Here is a 6,129-nt window from a genome sequence, read left to right on the forward strand (position 1 = left end):
CCTCTTGCCATGGAATGCCTTATATTGCATCAGCTCTCTGACGAGAACCCCCAGCCCTCACTAGATGTTGCCCCTCACTCTGTGTCCTTCAAAATCATGAGATAAAGTCTTATTCTTTTTTTTTTTTTCCTTAATTTTTGAGAGATTTTTGTTACAGGGCACGTGTAGTTGCAAGAGATACACCCCTCAGGGAGGATGACCAAGCCACAATCTCTTCTACTCCATGTGCCTCTCAGGACCTTGGGCACACACACGCCCACTGTAAATTTTAAGCTGACATGTCCAGGACTCAAACCCCAATCAACTATGTGGGAATCTAGCGATGTAACATTATGCCATCTGCTGGCCCCTAAACTCTTATTCTTTATGAATTGCAAAGTCTGTGGTGTCCTGTTGTAGCAACAAAAACAACAACAAAAGAAACTCAGACGAAAACTCATTCCTAGAATGCAACCAGTCAACTTGCTCTTCAGAACCTGTGTAAGCCCTGTTGTCTCACTAGGAAAACCTTCCTTGAAATATGTACACTGTATGATCCTTCATGTTGGTGCTCAAATTTTCCATTTTAGAAAAATTTTTGAGACCAGCAAATGACGAAACAGTTACGTAGCTGGACTTCCACATGGTCCACCACGTTTTGAGTTCCAGGTTGGATACTTAACCCTTAAGCCAGGCACGTGTGCATGCCCAAAATCCCAAGAGGAGAGTGGAGAAAGGATTACAGCATGGCTATGCCCCCTTGGGCAGTGATTTATCTCTTTCTGTCTCTCTTTCTCTCTCTATCTCTCTGGCGAGTACATGCATCCTATATCAAAAAACTCTCCAAGAAAGAAAAAGAAAAAAAATTCTCTTTAAACACTGTTTGCAATATAGCATTCTTACTGTTATTCTTCACTTTTTCCTTATCCACAGCAAAGACACATCCTGAAATATGTTTATATTTTCCTATACTAATTTAAGGTCCAAAAATATATGTTGAAACCAAATTGCCCTTTCATTAGTCAAGTACCCCAAATTTCTCTACTACAATTTTCTTCTCTATTTTTTCATAATGTTACCTCATAGATTGAATGTAAGTTTTAGGAAAAAAACAATATAGCTTTGAAATAAAAATAATTATCTTCACTACAATATTATAATCAGTAAAAAGAATATGAGTAATATTTTTCCTATTACAAACCTCTATGGTGTTTTATATGAGGTAGTTTTAAAAATTTTACTAGAGGAGTAACATGTGGCGTAGTGGTTAAGGCAATGGGAAACCACGTGTCTGACCAAGATATTCAAGACGCTGATACAGCATCTTGAAAAACATTTTGGGATCACGTGTGTGTGCATGTGTGTGGGAGGTGTTTGTGAATGTGTGTGTGTGTGTGTGTGTGTGTGTATGTGTGTTTGTGCATGGCCGTGTGTGTGTCCCCAATCCCCAAAGGGTAGAGAAATGGAGGAGAAGGGACTGTGGTATGATCATTCCCCATAGGGGTTCGCTTTCTCTCTCCCTTTCTCTCTCTCTCTCATTCTCTGTCTCTTTCTGATAAGTGCACAGGCCCTCTGGCAAAATTTTGAAGCATTTTTACAGGAGGATCTTTTCAGGGCTTTCAGGTGTCTGACAGGCTCAAATAATCCAAGGGAGGCTCTTGTAAAGTGATATAATATTATAAATATTTCTGAAAGTTCTATCAAAAATAGGCATCCCGATGTTTACTGAACAACCTGTCTTAGGTAAGGCAATGACGTTTGCTACTTTAAAATTATTTAATTTAGCTTTTTAGATGGTAAATGGAATTGGAACACAGTATGTCTGGAATGTGGCAACAGAGTTGAATGAATATCAAATACTACTTCTTTTTATAAATAATTCTATTTCCAGGCAAAAATTTACCAAAAAGTATACACTGTGATACATTTAAAGATAAGCAGAAGACAAGTGTTGGTGCTTTGTGAGTTCTCATGATTCTTAATGAAGCACAAATTTAAATCTGTTTTTTGTTTTTGTTCATTTAGTTTCCTATTGTCTTATTGTCTATCTATATATCTGGATTTTAACACGGCACTATCGTTCTGCTAAACAGAAATTGATTACTAGAAAATAAGTGATTTCCATTGAAATTTAAAGCCCAAATTATTTTGACCCAATAATTGGATATTTAAAAAATTTATTTCTTGGGGCCAGCAGCTGCTGTAATGGTCATGTCGTTGGACTCCCATGTAGTCGACCGCGGTTCGAGTTCTGGATGCAGTGGCTTAACCTCAGGCCAGGCGCGTGTGCATGCATGCCCAAGATCCCAAGAAGAGAATGGAGTAGAAGGGATTGCGGTATAACCATCCCTCTGGAGGGTGATTTCTCTCTTTCTGTCTCTCTGTCCCTCTTTGTCCTTCTGGTGAGTGCACACACTCTATAGCAAAAACCTCTCAAAAAAGAAAATTCCTTTGTTTACAATGGAGATATTTCAAAATTAAGAAAGTATGTTGGAAGAAAAACCTCCAAATTCTCTTAATCTTTCTCCCATTTGTTCTATATTTACTTAAATAATTAGATACGAGAGCATATAAATTCATAGATGTACCAGGTATAAAATCACCTGTAATGTTAGGTTTCCTTAAGCTTATGTTAGAAGCTGTATATGGAGTATTGATACTGTGTTTCTTTCATTTAAAAGATCAACAATGCAACTGACTTTTAAATTGAAACACTTTATAGGACCAGCAAATGGCATAATGTTTACATTGTTGAACTCCCATGTAGTTGACTATGGTTTGAGTTCTGGACCCAGTAGCTTAAACTCACACAAAACACATATGTGTATGTGCCTAAAACCCTGAGAGGAGATTGGAGAAGGAATTGAGGTGAGGCCATCCCCCGAAAAGGTGATTTCTTCCTTTCTATCTCTCTGGCAAGTGCACATACCCTATAGCAAAAATCTCTCTCAAAAATAAATAAATAAATAAAACACTTTGCAATAATTTCTGTAGTTTCAATAAACTTAAAACTGTAAATTATTTCTGAGTCATGTAATAAAAACAGAGCTTTACTATTGCTAGATACGTGGCATAAGTTTTAGTTTTCTTTTGTATAATAGCATAATTATAGTTATAAAAATTTATATTTCATAATAGCTAGAGAGAATTTTGAATTTCCAAATAGAAATTTATGGTCAATCTTTGTGAAAATGGCCATGATAGTTACTCTGATTTGATATTTACATATTGTGTTCATGTACTAAAATCATATTTACCCCACAAGTATGTATTATTATTTTATTATAGAGTAATAATTTTTATGACTTATTCTAATTATTTTGATTATGATTGTTATTTTACCAGAGGGTTTCAAAAAGCTCTTAGAAATGTTTATTATAAAAACACTGTGCAAGGATTTCAAAAATTTTTTGAACTAAAATAACTTGGGTTTTAATTCCATTTTCTTGAACATTTACAAATTGTAATACTAAAACAATAATTCTCCTTTTCTTCTCCCTGCTTTTTAATCAGTGTATCTTTTTGTAATACAAAGCATATGTGTGTAGGTTTATTTAATATTTAATTTTTTTAGTTTTTTTGTTTTCCTTTTGTTTTGGTAATAGGGTGCAGGTGCTTGCTGGAGAGAGACAAAGAGTGACAGTGAGAGGGAAAAGTGAGAAGTCATTCCCGGGGGAATGGCCAGGCCACAATCCCTCATCCTCTGCTCTCTTCTCTGGATTCTCTGGTATGCACATACAAACACCTGATCTGATTTTCAAGCCACAGGGTCTGGGACATGAATCATGGTTGGCCCTTTGGGATGGCCATTTGGGAGTCCAGTCCCTTAACCACCACACCACCTGCTGATCCTATTTATTTATTTATTGTTTTTATTTTCTTTTAGAGAGGAGTTTGCTATAGGGTGCATGCACTTGCCAGAGAGACAGAAAGTGAGAAATCACCCCCTATGGGGTATGTCCATCACATGATCCATTCTCCTCTATTGTCTTGGGATTTGGGGCATGCATGCACTCATGCACACATGCCTGGCATGAGTTTTAAGTCACCGTATCCTGGACTCGAACACATATGACTATGTGGGAGTCCAGTGATGTAACCATTTCTGCCATCTGTTGGTCCCTGTTTATTTATTTTTAATGAAGAGATTCAACATAGTTAAGGTGGGGTGGTGGCACACTCCTATTATATGGTACTTGGGAAGCTGAGGCAGGAGGGTGGTGGAACTTGAGGCCAGCCTGGGGAACACAGTAAAAATCTGTCTCTATGAAAGGGAAGGAAAAAGAAAACCAGAGATCTAGATAGTGCTTCATGTGAGAAAGCAAAAAGTGCCATCACGTGTTTTCCACTTATCTAAATGTATTGCAATGTGTCCTTTTGGGTGATTTTTACCTGGGAATTAAAGTATTTGTAGAAACAAGGCGTACTGGATATCCATACAACTGTGCTGCCACACTCCAGACCTGCAGTGTTCCAATTCTATTTACCACCTAAAAAGCTAAATTAAATAATGTTACTAAAAAAAAGTAAAGAATATTAATAGAAGTTAATAATTAAAGACATTTTTGGTTTTGTTTTTGTTTTTGTTTTGTTTTGAGAGGTTTTTTTTTTTTTTTTTTCACTATAGGGCGAGTGCGCTCACCAGCAAGACAGAGAGAGACATAGAGACAGAAAGCGAGAAATCACCCCACAAAGGGGATGGTCACGCCACAATCCCTTCTCCTCCATTCTCCTCTCGGGATCTTGGGCACGCACGCACACGCACCCGGCGTGAGTTTTAAGCCACCGGGTCCGGGATGCGAACCGCGGTCGACTACGTGGGAGTCCAGTGACATAGCCATTACGCCAAGACATTTTTGTTTTTTCAAATAGAGTTTTTCTGTGTTGTGATTTTCTCAGATTGCTGAGATTACATGACTAGGGTTCAGGTTGGACCAGGAGTCAGACCTGGGTCTTCCATACATTCCCAGCCTTCTGAGCATAATGTCTTAGCAGCGTGTGCCTCTACAGCTTGGCCAATTATAGATATATGTCCATTTTTATTATGAGGGAAATTTGCATATGACTTGACAAAAGCAGAATAGTGTATATTTACTTTTAAATACAAGTTTTAAAATCTTTACTATTTAGTGGTTGTCTTCTGACTTTGTTTCCAAATAATTTAAACCAAGACATCAGATAAAAACTAATTACAAGGCTGTGAGGAAAAGCCAGGCAAATAATTTTTTTCTTTGTATTTTAATAGCAAGAAATTTTATATAATGTCTTCCGATACTTTTTTATTCTATGAAACGTTTCAAAATAAAGTACTTTAATTGGCTACCAATGTATTTTTCAAGTAAAAATATATTTAACTGCAAATAAAACTCTATGCTGTAATTATTTCATGCACCATTTCATATGTCTATCTTGCAGTGAAAATTTCAGAATTATAATTCAGCATAGAGACAGTCACGCAGTTGCTAATGGGAAACAAATCTATCTGGGGGTTCAGATACCATCTTTGCCCTCATAGACACTTAACTTTAATATGAGTCATAATTTAAATATGGATCCTATGATTTGGAGGAAAAATTCTCTGAAATTTCCTATTTTTCTCTCTAATTCACTTGACTATATATCATCTCCCTTTTATAGAAATATTTCCATGGTGATTATGAAAAGGACTTACAATCATTTTTAATATAACCCTAATATAGTCTTTTTCTAGGAAGTAAACACGAATTGTGTTTTGATGTTGGTTTTAATAAGTACAGCAGGAAAAAGTCAAATACCTAAATCAGTTTGGCTAGTAGGTTGTGTTTATTCATGTAAAATCATATAAAATATTTAATTCCATCAGAAAATTAACTTCATAGCTGAAAAAAATCAGGAAAATTGTGTTTGGAAGTGAAAATTGTATAAAAAAATACATTTACCTTTCACTGTTCAATGGCTTCATGTAGGTAACTGCTGTAAGTGCCTTCTACACTGTATCAACTAAACAAAGACTACTATTATTCTTTACATTTACAGATGCCATTGCCATTACCTACATATGGCAGAAAGGCAAAACAATTTCAGAAATGTCCTAGTTTAATGTTGAATTACATTTCCTCTTCAAAAATAAACGAATCATTTTGTTAAACTTAACCCATATATATATATATA

Source organism: Tupaia chinensis, unplaced genomic scaffold (genome assembly GCF_000334495.1).
Source record: "Tupaia chinensis unplaced genomic scaffold, TupChi_1.0 Scaffold000658_1, whole genome shotgun sequence".
NCBI lineage: Eukaryota > Metazoa > Chordata > Mammalia > Scandentia > Tupaiidae > Tupaia > Tupaia belangeri.